This window comes from Trichosurus vulpecula, chromosome 5 (genome assembly GCF_011100635.1).
Source record: "Trichosurus vulpecula isolate mTriVul1 chromosome 5, mTriVul1.pri, whole genome shotgun sequence".
Lineage (NCBI taxonomy): Eukaryota > Metazoa > Chordata > Mammalia > Diprotodontia > Phalangeridae > Trichosurus > Trichosurus vulpecula.
Window position 1 is genome coordinate 284,927,611 of NC_050577.1, and position 13,881 is coordinate 284,941,491.

Here is a 13,881-nt window from a genome sequence, read left to right on the forward strand (position 1 = left end):
CAAAGAGGGATAAAAATCAGGGAGATATAAGATACCCTCTGGTTTTCACCAGTGTCATAGTAGAATGTCTTATACAGAGTCTAAGCTGGATTCCAAATGAATGCTAAGGTTCTCCAAAGTGCTATCTAAACAATCTTCCTTCTCCTCTGACTCCATACTCAGAAAGTGATCTTTTAATCTTAATTTTTTTATTCAAACCAGCTCTCCCATTAAGTAATAGATGTGCCCTTAGGGTGACACAATAATCTTGCATTTGTACATTTCTTATAAAGTTCTTATAGCATTTTCTTTTTTTATTAATTTTTTATTTTTAGTTTACAACACTCGGTTCTACATAATTTTGAGTTCCAGATTTTCTTCCCTCCCTTCCTCCCCTTCCTCCCCTCCCTCCCCAAGATGGCATGGAATCCCATATAACTTCCACGTATAACTTCACATTGAATTAATTTACATACTAGTCAAGTTATGGAGAAGAACTGTGATCAATGAAATGAATCACGAGAAAGAAGAAACAGGACCAAAAAAAAAAAACAACCCAGAAACAAAAACAAAAGAGAGAAAATGAAAAAAAAAGGTGGGGATGGGGAAAGGCTAGCATGGTGTGCCTCAATCTGCATTCATACTTCATAGTTCTTTCTCTGGATGTAGATAGCATTCTCCATCGTGAGTCCTTTAGAGTTGTCTTGGTGCCTTGTGTTGCTGAGACGAGCTAAGTCTGTCAGGGTTGGTCCTCACAGAATCCATATATCTGTGGTTGTGTATAATGTTCTCCTGGCTCTGCTCTGCTCACTCAGAATTATGTCGTGTTGGTTTTTCCAGGTTGTTATGAAGTCCGTATCATCCCCATTTCTTATAGCACATTAGTATTCCATTACCTTCATATACCACAGCTTGTTCAGCCATTGCCCAATTGATGGGCATCCCTTTGATTTCCAATTCTTAGCTACCACAAAAAGAGCTGCTATGAATATTTTTGTACATATGGATCCTTTTCCCGCTTGTGTGATCTCTTTGGGATACAACCCTAGAAGTGGTATTGCTGGGTCAAAGGGTATGAACATTTTTATAGCCCTTTGGGCATAGTTCCAAATTGCTCTCCAAAATGGCTGGATAAGTTCACAACTCCACCAGCAATGTAACAATGTTCCAATTTTTCCCACATCTCTCCAGCATTTATCATTTTCTTGTTTTGTTATTTTAGCCAATCTGACAGAAGAGATGTGGTATCAAAGAGTTGTTCTGATTTGCATTTCTCTAATCAGTAGTGATTTAGAGCATTTTTTCATATGCCTATAGATATCTTTAATTTCTTCCTCTGAAAACTGCCTGTTCATATCCTTTGACCATTTCTCAATTGGGGAATGACTTGTATTCCTATATATTTGGCTCAGTTCCCTGTATATTTTAGAAATGAGGCCTTTATCAGAGATACTAGTCGTAAAGATTTTCTCCCAATTTTCTGCTTCCCTCCTAATTTTTGTTGCATTGGCTTTTGCTGTACAGAAACATTTCAACTTAACATAATCAAAATTATCCATTTTGCATTTTGTAATGCTCGCTATCTCTTGTTGGGTCATGAATTCTTTTCTTTTCCGTAAATCTGATAAGTAAACTATTCCTTGCTCTCCCAAATTACTTATGGTATCAGCCTTTACTCCTAAATCATGAACCCATTTTGACTTTATTTTGGTATATGGTGTAAGATATTGGTCTATGCCCAGTTTCTGCCCTACCATTTTCCAAATTTCCCAACAGTTTTTGTGAAATAGTGAATTATTAACCCAGAAGCTGGACTCTTTGGGCTTATCAAAGAGTAGATTGCTATAGTTGTTGACTTCTCCATCTTGTGTTCCTATCCTATTCCACTGATCCACAACTCTGTTTGTTAGGCAGTACCAGGTAGTTTTGATGACTGCTGCTCTATAGTACAGTTTAATATCTGCTATGGCTAGGCCACCTTCTCTAGCATTTCTTTTTATTAATACCCTGGATATTCCAGACCTCTTGTTCTTCCAGATGAATTTTGTTTATCCAGCTCTGTAAAATAATTTTTTGGTAGTTTGTTTGGTATGGCACTGAATAAGCAAATTAATTTAGGTAAAATTGTCATTTTTATTATATTAGCTCAGCCTAACCATGAGCAACTGATATTTTTCCATTTACTTAGATCTGACTTTATTCGCGTGAAAAGTGTTTCATAATTATGTTCATATAGTCCCTGGGTTTGTCTTGGCAGATTGACTTACAAATATTTTATGGTGTCTACAGTGACTTTCAATGGAATCTCTCTTTCTATCTCTTGCTGTTGGGCTTTGTCAGTAATGTATAGGAATGCTGAGGATTTATGTGGGTTTATTTTATATCCTGCAACTTTGCTAAAGTTGTTTATTACTTCAAGTAGTTTTTTACTTGATTCTCTAGGATTCTCTAAGTAAATCATCATATAATCTGCAAAAAGTGATAATTTAGCTTCTTATTTTCCTGTTCTAATTCCTTCAATTTCTTTTTCTTCTCTTATTGCTACAGTTAACGTTTCTAGTACCAAATTGAATAGTAGGGGTGATAATGGACATCCTTCTTTCACCCCTGGTCTTATTGGGAATTCATCTAGCTTATCTGCATTACAAATAATGCTTTTTGATGGTATAGCCAGAATGGACTTTGTTTTCTTTGAATGACTCAGCTTGCCTCGTTGAGCTTCCCTGGACACTGGGGCTTGCTCTTCCGGGGCAGGACCAGAGCTTCCTGTGTGATGAGTTGTGGCGCTGGCTGAGGGGAAGTGTGTTAATGTGGTCTACGCTAGGGGGAAGGGCCAAGTCAAGAACCAATCAGCCCTGGTCGTTCAGGCGGTGTTTGATGATGTCAAAAACTCTATAAGAGGGGAGAGGACAGCTTGAAGATCCTCCTTTCCTTTTCCAGTTGGAGCCAGAGACACCTACAGCTGAAGCTGAGCTGCCGGTAGCAGAGCTGACTAGAGGCTAGTGGGTAATCTTCTTACCGTAGAGGGGAAGCATGTATACGATTTTGCCTTATACCATCTCGCTTCTCTGTGGCCTTCTGGTTACCCTTGTAAGGCAGACTTATTGGGCCTGGAAGCTTTTGATGAAAATATCAAAATGGGGATGCTGGTTTGTGGGCTTGTTATTGTGGAGTGTAAATACATGCTTTAGTTCTCCTGCCTTCTGCCTAGAGAATTCCTTATATCCTGCGGTTCCGGACCTTTTAGGCACATATGAGATTCTCTTTAAATTCATAAATTCTGCCTTCCTAATATAGATGGTTTTAGGTAGATGCTATTTATAATTTTAAGAAAGGTTCCATTTATTCCTATGCTCTCTAGTGTTTTTAATAGGAATGGGTGTTGTATTTTGTCAAAGGCTTTTTCTGCATCTATTGAGATCATATGGTTTCTGCTAGTTTTGTTGTTGATATGGTCAATTATGCCAATCGTTTTCCTAATATTGAACCAACCTTGCATTCCTGGAAGAAATCCTACCTGGTCATAGTGTATTATTCTCATAATAAGTTGCTGGAATCTTTTTGCTAATATTTTATTTAAAAATTTTGCATCAATATTCTTTAGGGAAATTGATCTATAATTTTCTTTCTCTGTTTGGACTCTACCTGGTTTGGGTATTAGTACCATATTTGTGTCATAAAAAGAATTTGGTAGGACTCCTTCTTCACCTATTTTCCCAAATAGTCTACAAAGTACAAGAATTAGTTGTTCTTTAAATGTTTGATAGAATTTACATGTAAAACCACCTGGCCCTGGAGATTTTTTCCTAGGGAATTCATTGATGGCTTGCTCAATTTCTTTTTCTGAGATGGGGTTATTTAGAAATTTTACTTCCTTTGCTGTTACCCTGGGCAATTTATGTTTTTGTAGACATTCATTCATATCTCTAAGGTTGTCAAATTTATGGGCATACAATTGGGCAAAATAATTTCTAATTATTGTTTTGATTTCCTCTTCATTACAGGTGAACTCACCCTTTTCACTTTTGATACTGGTAATTTGATTTTCTTCTTTCTTTTTTAAATCAAATTGACCAAAGGTTTATCAATTTTATTGTTTTTTTTCATAAAACCAGGTCATTGTTTTATTTATGAATTCAATAGTTTTCTTGGTTTCAATTTTATTAATCTCTCCTTTGATTTTAAGCATTTCTAATTTGATATTTAATTGGGGATTTTCAATTTGCTCTTTTTCTAGCTTTTTCAGCTGTATGCCCAGATCATTGATCTCCTTTTTCCCTATTTTATTCATGTAAGCATTTAGAGATATAAAACTTCTCCTAAATACTGCTTTTGCTGTATCCCATAAGTTTGGTATGTTGTCTCATTATTGTCATTCTCTTGAATGAAGTTATTAATTGTTTCTCTGATTTGTTTTTTGGCCCACTCCTTCTTTGGAATTAGATTATTTAGTTTCCAATTAATTTTTAGCTTATTTTTCCATGGTTCTTTGTTACAGATAATTCTTATTGCATCATGACCTGAAAAGTATGCTTTGACTACTTCTGCCTTTCTGCACTGGATTGTGAGGTTTTTATGCCCTAGTACATGGTCAGTTTTTGAGTATGTGCCGTGTACCACTGAGAAGAAAGTATATTCCTTTTTATCCCCATTCAGTTTTCTCCAGAGGTCTATCATATCTGCCTTTTCTAAAATTCTGTTTACCTCCTTAACTTCTTTCTTATTTATTTTGAGGTTAGATTTATCAAGTTCAGAAAGGGGGAGGTTGAGGACTCCCAATATTATAGTTTTGCTGTCTATTTCTTCCTGTAACTCCCTTAACCTCTCCTGTAAGAATCTGTATGCTGTACCACATGGTGCATATATGCTAAACAATGATATTGCTTCATTGTTTATGGTGCCCTTTAGCAGGATGTAATGTCCTTCCTTATCTCTTTTAATTAAATCTACCTTTACTTTTTCTTTGTCTGTGATTAGGATTGCTACACCTGCTTTTTTTACTTTAGCTGAGGCACAATATATTTTACTCCAGCCTTTTACCCTGTGTGTATCCCCCTGTTTCAAATGTGTTTCTTGTAAACAGCATATTGTAGGATTATGGTTTTTAATCCATTCTGCTATCTGCTTCCATTTTATGGGAGAGTTCATCCCATTCACATTCACAGTTATGATTTCTATCTGTGTCTTTTTCTCCATCCTATTTCCCCCTGTTTATGCTTTTATTTCTCCCTTTCCCCTTCCCCTCCTCAACAAAGTTTTACTTTTGACCTCCACCTTCCTCAGTTCACCCTCCTTCTCTATTTCCCTCCCTTATCTTACCGTTTCCCACTTGCTACTTCTCCCCTCCCTTCTCACCACCCCTCTCCCTTTTTTCCCCCTTTCCCCTCCTACTTCCTGTAGGACAAGTTAGATTTCTATACTTATCAGGGTATGTTCTTCCCTTCTTGAACCAGATCAGATGACAGTAAAGCTCAAATACTGCTCTTCTCCCTCTCTTCTTTCCCTCTACAATAATATGTTTTTGTGCCTCTTCATTTGGTGTAATTTACCCTTTTCTACTACCTCCTTACCTCTTCTCTCATAGCCCTCCCTTTATATCTCTTAATTATGCTTTTTATCCTTATATCAGTTATTTTATACAGGCATTCCCAATCTATGTGTATCCTTTTCAATTTTCAAAATAGCTGTACCATTCTCAAGACTGACTATATATGTGTATATATAAAACATACATAAGATGATATAATCCTATATAAAGATGCAAATAATTTGCCCTTATTGACTAATAAGATTTGTGGGGGTTTTTCCCCCTGTTTACCTTTTTATGTTTCTCTTGAGTTTTGTATTTGGAGATCAAATTTTCCATTGAGTTCTGGCCTTTTCATCAGGAAGGTCTGGAATTCCCTTATTTTGTTGGATATCCATCTCCTTGCCTGAAAAATTATGCTTAGTTTTGCTGGGTAGTTGATCCTTGGTTGTAGTCCTAGCTTCTTTGCCCTTCGGAATATCATATTCCAATTTCTCCTGTCTTTTAATGTGGAAGCTGAGAGATTCTGCATGATCCTGACTGTAGTTCCATGATATTTGAATTGTTTCTTTTTGGCTGCTTGCAGTATTTTCTTCTTGACTTTGTAGTTCTGAAATTTGGCTATAATATTTCTTGGTGCTTTCAGTTCGGGATCCCTTTCAGGGGGTGATGGGTGAATTCTTGTTACGGGCTCCCGAAGCCTTGCAACTATACTCGGGGTTCCCCCCAAGCCCCAGGCCTTTGCCTAGCAAAGGACCTGATCTTGCGGACAATGAATGGGGCGGGAGCTGAAAGATGGTGAATGACTCTGAATTTTATTTCAGCAAGCAGCACTTTTATATCTTTAGTGATGTAGGTACATTCTTTGGTTATGTGGGTGAAGGACAGGTAAAAATCAACACACCTGGGTGCTAGGACCGCCCCGACTCCGCCTACTCTCCTCCCTTTCTCTTCCCGCGCTAACCCGAAGCTCCCTGAGGTCAGGCAGTCCAGGCAAAGAACAGGAAACTCCACATGCTCTGTCAAGCCCAGACAGAGAGCCGGAAGTTCCCTGCGGTCAAGCAGGTCCAGGCAAAGACCTGGAATTGCCAGGGAGGCAACAAAGGTGAGACCCCTCCTCCTGGCTCCACCCACATCTCAAAGCCCTGAGTTTATCTCAGCAGGCCTCTGGGCCTGGAGGTCCGAGGAGGACAGGGCTCAGCTCTAACTCAGTCCGCAAAAACTCCCCCTTTTCTGTTTACAACAAGAGTCAACAGGTACCCCCCTCAATGGCTGTATACAGGGCCCCAAAAAACATACTTGTCACTAAAGGAGTACAACGTAGCAAAAAAGGCAAGGCCCCCACAATGGCCACAGTCTCTAAGACATGACTAAGCCAATTGGGGGTTAAAAAGATCTTAATATAACTGAAAATCGTCTATAACACTGTCAGGTTGTAAGTTCTCATGCACTACCCCTCCTTCCTCAGTGGCCAATTTGTAACACCTGGGTAATTTCTGCTGTAATGTTCTGACTACGAAATAAGGCTTAAACATAACATTCATTATCCTAAGGACACAAGGTAGACAAAAATTTATTTTGACCTAACAAAGAACATAAGGTACTGTATGGAAAATAGTCAAGAATACATTAGGAAATGGGTAAATGTTTTGAAAATACTAATAATTTTTGAAACTATCAATAATCTATAATTGTTCTGCTACTTCAATATTCCACTCAATTACTCATACTCCCCTTTTTTGTCTTTGCTGACACCTCACCACTATAGGTACATCCAAATTTTTTCCTTTAACTATCCCCTTGTAAGATAAACACGTGAAGGATTGAATGATACATTGATAAATCAAAAGCAGGCAGTCCCCTTTGTAAATACAGATATGTAGACCCAAAATGAAAAGCAATGATGTAATTGTCACTTTAAGATTCAAAGAGTCTTTTCTTGTGTAGCTGTCCAGCAGGAAGCATCAAGTCTTCTGGTCCTTGGCACCTGCTCCAGACATCTCCAGCATAGAGGCTTGTTCTTCTTCTTCTCTTCTTGCAGGAACCAGCTTTCTGTCCATTCTCCTACAAGAGTAATCTTAGCAGAATTTTAAGTTACCATTTCTAATCCTATAACCCTGCTCATTTTACAAATTCAAAATTGGAACCTTGACCAATTGTTCTATTTAAGAAATTCACATCAGAACCCAAATTCTTATACTTTATATTACTCATCATTAATTTTCTCCCCCAGAGGGATGAGACTCAAGTACATACATAAATATACTAAATAACCAATTTTCAACACAATACATATAATGTCATAAACTTTTGTCATGCCATGTTTCTTTGATGGCATTTACAGGATAATACACAAGCCTTTCTTCTTTTAACATTACTAATTGTAACAAAGCTTTAGACAAGCTTGATATTAACCAAATAGCAAAATAATATTCTCACAAGCCCTTGACCTAATTGTCTCTATACCATTACTGAGAGAAAACCTAATTTATACCTACACAAAAACACTGCTCCCAGTCCTATAGTAATCTAAGATGTCCCATATATGTGACCATATGATCCTCAGGATGATTCATGAGTTAGGCCGGGTAAAAGCCTCTGTAGAAAGGAGGCACTAAAATACTTTTCAAAGATCATGAGAGCAAACTGAGGTATTCTCATTCTTGGGCCAGTGCTCCATCACACGCCTACAAAGATACTCTGGTCACTTGAAAATCATAGTCCTCTTTGCTTCAAAAACAAATAAAACAAAATTGGTATTTTGGTAGATCAGGTTTTGTGTGAGCTGAATCCATTTTGGGGGGTCTGATTGCCCCTTGAAATAGTTTGAGAAAGCTGCAAAGCCTGGAATTTAAACTGTGGCATGCCACCTTTCAAAGAAGCAGTCACTTTTTGAGTACTGAACTGAAAATAGTCATTCAGGCTTTTCATTTGCCCAAAGAAACAGCCTAGATCAAAGCTGTTGCCACTGAGGGGTGGGAGCAGTGAGTTTCTCTCTCTCACTTGATGTGCTTCCACAAAGTTCTCTCGGAGAATACAAGATGCAGGAAGTGACTCGGGCTGAGACAGCATCGTAGGGATAAGTAGGTTTTGCAGTTGGGGTTGCAGCTGGACCTCTACCTCACTGTGCCCAGACATAGTACTCAGACTTCTCTCTATAAGGAACACAGGATAAGGGGAAAATAAAGGGAGCACATGGCTTGCATTGCAAAGTCTTCAAATCACTTTCATCAGAGTACCCCATGGAGAAACCTGGAGATAGCACCTGACCTCTTCTCTGACTATCTCCACATCTAGATTCGTTGAGCAAGTGACAGGTACTGAGAAATCTCTGTTTATCTTGACTGAAAGTGAGCGGGCCTGACAGGGAAGCCTCTGAAAGGCTTTCTATAGAGCTAGTCCTCAATTTTCCCTCTAACTCTGCCTGGAACACGGTAAGCATTATCTCATAGTTCTCAAGCCAATATCCACATGGAGTGAGGCTGTGGGACTCCAGTTCTTTCACCACAATGAAGGAATACTCTCTCCCAGAACAAAAGTGGGGAACAGGACCTGCCCAATCAATACCTGAGGTGCTCGTGCTTAGTTCACTACTTGTACTTTCTAGTGATAGGCTGGAGACTGTCCCGGCCATCTAAAGGCATTAGAAAGAAGAGAAAAAAAATCTACCATCAATTTCTTGTAGCATAGGAAATGTCAAGTCCTCTCATTAATAGGAACTTGTGAAATCTGAGAGTGGAATGCATCCATACAACAGGCAACTGTTGCCACACATACACACATACATACATACACACATACATAAAAGCGAGCATCCATACAGCAATACCAGCTTTGGTGAGTAGCGGAGAGAAAGGACCTCAGAGGCAGCTGGTCCAACTAATCCCTTCTACAACAGGGGCCTTACTCTCTCCTCCAAGCAATAGCTGATATCACATGTATTAGAGAAAATTACAAGACTCCATCAAGCACAGACGTGAATGCATCAGGCTATGTAAGACAAACTTCTTTGCATCACTTTCCATGTCCTGCTTCTTTCTAGACAAGATGCCCTGTGGCTACTGGGTCATTATCTGACAGGCTTGGTTACTGTTGACTCCTGTCCTAGACAAGGGGTCCAGACTGCCTTCTAGATCCTCTTTCATCCACTGGTGAGCATGGCATCCTTTTTCCAATATGCCATCCTTTATATATCTAGAATGGATGTAATCCAGGTCCTGCATGCAGAACCCATGGAGCCCATCAGCTTCATGGATTCACACTCTCTTTGCCTAGTCTCTGAGCCACACTGATTTCTCAGACATTATTTTATGCCATTTGCCACAAACAGAATGGTCTTTCCTTTCTTATCCACTCATCTAATACGTCTTTGAAGACCCAGTTCAAGTCCTATCTTGTACAAGAAGCCATTCCCTATCATGTTAGTCTATGCTAACAGTAACCTTTTTTATCTCTAATGCTTGTTATTTTAACCCCCCAGGCACTCACAGTAGTAATTAAAGTAGCTAGCTTTACAGATAGCACTCTTTTACATAGCACTCCAAGATTTGCAAAGCGCTTTATATATATTACCTCTATAGATCCTCACAACTCTGGGAGGCAGATGCTATTGTTATAACCATTTTATAGATAAGGAAACTGAGGCAGGGGTTAAGTGACTTGGCCAGGATCACATAGCTAGTAATGTCTGAGGTTGGATTTGATCTCAGGACTTCCTCATTCCAGGCTTGGTGCTCTACCCACCACACCACTGAATTTAGCACTTGTTTTTTAATTTTTTCAGTATATTACTCCTGTCTCCCTAACTAGAATATAAGCTTTTTGAGGGTAGAGAGTATGTGCTCTTCCTCTCCCTCTCCTGTTTCTCTCAAAGTTTCCAGCTTGATGATAGGCATAAATAGGTGATTGACTTCAGACACAAGTAGCAGCACACAAGTTGCCCAATGTATGGGAAAGAGTTTCTGAATTCACCTGACTTACTCCTTCTTGCCCAGTGAGCCTAGTGGAGAGTAGAGTGGTGTGTGGCAAGGGTGCGGCATTTCTGGGAGGTTGTCAGCTGCTCCTCTGAAATGGTATCCACCACAGGTCATACAAATAAGTATGCAGGCTACCCCCTCCTTGGGAGAGTAGGTAGAGAAAGCCTGCTAAAAAGTGGAACAATGTTCAAGTTTTATAATACAGGTTATAATGGCATCTGGCCCTCTGAAAATTACTGTGGCATTCTGAAACCATTTCTTAGTTTTCTCCCTTTTCATCCTACCTTTCAAGCATAATCCCTTATCTTACCTGTGTTCTGGTTGCTGATTACCACCTTATATCTCCACTGTGCCTCAGAGAGAACTTTGGAGAACTGGTGCAGCCAACTCCGCAACCCATCCCTGCTTCCTGAGCAGCTCTGGCTCTCTACCAGTTTTGGGTCCTTGGAGGGCTCATGGTTGTTGATTTCCTCTAGTTGCTCTTGGAGAAGCTTGAGAAAAGCCTCCATTGCTAATTCGTCATCCAAAACCCCACTGCTACAACTAGTAAAGTGTTTGAGGTCCAGAAAGTCTTGTTCTTGATTCTTGCCTCTTGCCTCTGCAATCGGACAGCTTGGAGAGTTGTGAGGAAGACCTCTGAGCACCTCAAGGGCAGTCTCTTCTGACTTCCTCTCAGGCTTGGGTATATGCTGGGGGTTTTCAGAGGGAGAACATCCTAGATTTGGAGGACTTTTCCCATCAAGGTCATCATCTTCAGCATAGTCCTCAGGCAGGGCAGGCTCTTGGTGAAGGTCACTAGAGGTGATGACGAGCAAAGAGAAAATATTTTCCAAAAGTTCTAGCCACAAGGAATTGGGAATACTGCATAGGTAATGTTGATACTTGGCTAGGTATGTTGAGAAGATATGAAGCACCTAAGGAGACGAAGGGTGCCAGAGAAAGAAAAAAACAAGAAAAAAAACAAGTTCACATATATACTCATACACGCCTCCAAGCCTAAAGCAAAAAATAAAAATCATCTGCTAGCCTCACAAACATTTTCTTATCTAGCGGCACTAACTTGAAGCCAGGAGACTATGGCAGTGGTCAGAAGACTAGTAAGATTTACTGCATGATACATTCCACAGGGCTTCAGGAACTTAGCAGAAACCAGAGGTACTGTTGAAGCCTGGAATTGGACAATGAGCTATGCCAGGGTCTTCATGCTTCTTGATAGGGAAGAACAAACTCATCTAGCACCCTATTTTTAGCCGGTGTCCATCTGGGCCATCTGCCCTGCTGTCCAACATGTATTTCTCTTCCCTTCCCAGCCACTCTCTTGCTCTGAGTACAATAATTAAATCAATACTACCACTGCATTCTGGAAAGGCTATGTCATGTAAGTCACTCTATGGCTTAACTCAATATCCCAGGAAGTTCCCAGACTAAAACTCCCTTCCTTGGTAACTACTCTTATATGTATGTTATCTGTCCTTTCCCCCCCCCCTACTTCTCCCCACCACATTAGGTAATTTGAAGGCAAGGACTGTCTTTTCCCAGTGCTTAATACAGTGCCTGGACCTAGCAGGTACTTAATAAGTGTTTTTTCTTTCATTCACAGGACACAGATAAACCTCCTATACTTATGTTCAGTATGTGCTTTCAGTTAAGGCGCTGAAACCTCAATAAAGTGGGTCTTGTACTATCTTACTATCCCTTCTCTCTTATAAATACTCTATTTCTGATTTACTAGAACAAAGGTAGCATTTGTCTTCCTTAATTAATTCTCTTCTATATCCCCCCCAAAGAGTAAACCACAGTTTATCTTAGGTTCCCTGAAAACCAAGAGAGCTTTTCACCAGGCAAAAGGATTTTGCTAAAAAATAACCTTTATCACACATAGTTTAGAGTGGTGGTGATATAATATTGGACACGATCTCTAACTAAGTTGTGTACTTTATAGATAAGGTACATTGAAGACACAGAGACTTCAAAGTGTCCTGATAAAAGCAAAGAAAAGGAAGTCAGGAGGTCTGACTCCATTAGATATTAGATTAGTTCTTTTTTTTCTTCATAATTTGGTTTTCCCTTTACAACACTTTATAACAATGAAATAATTCTTGTGAGTAATAAAACCTCTAAATTGAAAACTGTAGTGAAAGTGATTATCAATACAAAGAACATATATGTTGGATTTTTACTACTAAGTCCATGCACAAGATGGGGCCCAATTAGTGCACCTGGGGAAGAAGACTCCTTCTTGGGCTCCTGGTTAGTGGCCAGGTTCTCAGAGGGTCCTTCTTTGCAGACCTGGCACTGAGAGCGTTGGTGGGAATTCACACAAAGGGCATAGACAAGCATACTTCATGGCACATAATCCCTGCAAGAGTGTCAGGTTCTGGCATTGGTACAGATTGTTCGGGATTGAGAAATCAGCTAAGTATTAAATAAAAAGAAGGAGAAAAGAAAGAAGTAAATCTCCTGAGGGTCAATTCTTTCACATTCCCACTGGCTGTGAGCACAACATGAAGAGATGGGGAGATTTTGAGTGTGTCTTCTCTCCATACCATTTTTTATTTCTGCTAGTTCCTCTTGCCTTTGTCTTTTATGCCATTTGAATTCAACATTACAATTCTTTCATTTCTTTCTTTCATTTACTCCTACCCATAGAATCATAAAGTCTATGTTCTGTCTACCTCCCAAACCTGACAATCCTTAAAAATCCTTTCCCAGACTCACTTATTCTAAGACATCCACCTTCACCCATTACAGAATTCCTGAAGATGAATAGACTAGAATCCACATCATCCTATACCTCTGATATAGGTATGGTAACATCATCTATCTTTTCTTTTCTAAAGTATATGTCTATGTCCTCTCACATCAATAGTACTCAGAATGAAATCAACTGAAAAGGTTTTATGTTTTTATATAGGAGAACCAGGTAATTCTAATTTGTTCAAAGATTCAGGATGGTGGTGGTAAAGCGGTCTTGTATTGTATTTGCAATTGCTCAACATCACTATATTAACTTCCCAGTGCCCTTTTCTCAGTGCTTATCCTCTTTGACAATGTACAGAATTCAAAATGAAGCTTCTAGTTTTATTCAATTGGGGAATATGTATATTGAGAGTTTCAAGTTACAGATTGCTCATTTGTAACCTAAATTGCCTCAGAAAGGCCAGAGATCTTGTATTTGTGATTCTGTTCCAGAGATTCCCAACATCTCAGAGTTCCTAGGAAAGGTGACAAAACCCCACCTTCCTGGTGTGAGTGACTCACTGTTGTTTCCTCAAATTCAAGGACACTCTAGGGGACCACTGCCAGGCTGCCCATTTTGAGAAGTCATGGTAATAAGCCTGGACAGACCTTCAGTTCTTAGGGGGTGGACATGACCTGGACCACTTCCACTTCAATGTA

General features: G+C 39.4%; 1 pseudogene; it reads right to left on the reverse strand.

Moving 5' to 3' along the window:
- The window catches only part of LOC118851351, a 62,598-nt pseudogene that overhangs the window by 19,110 nt on the left and 29,607 nt on the right, over positions 1–13,881 (reverse strand).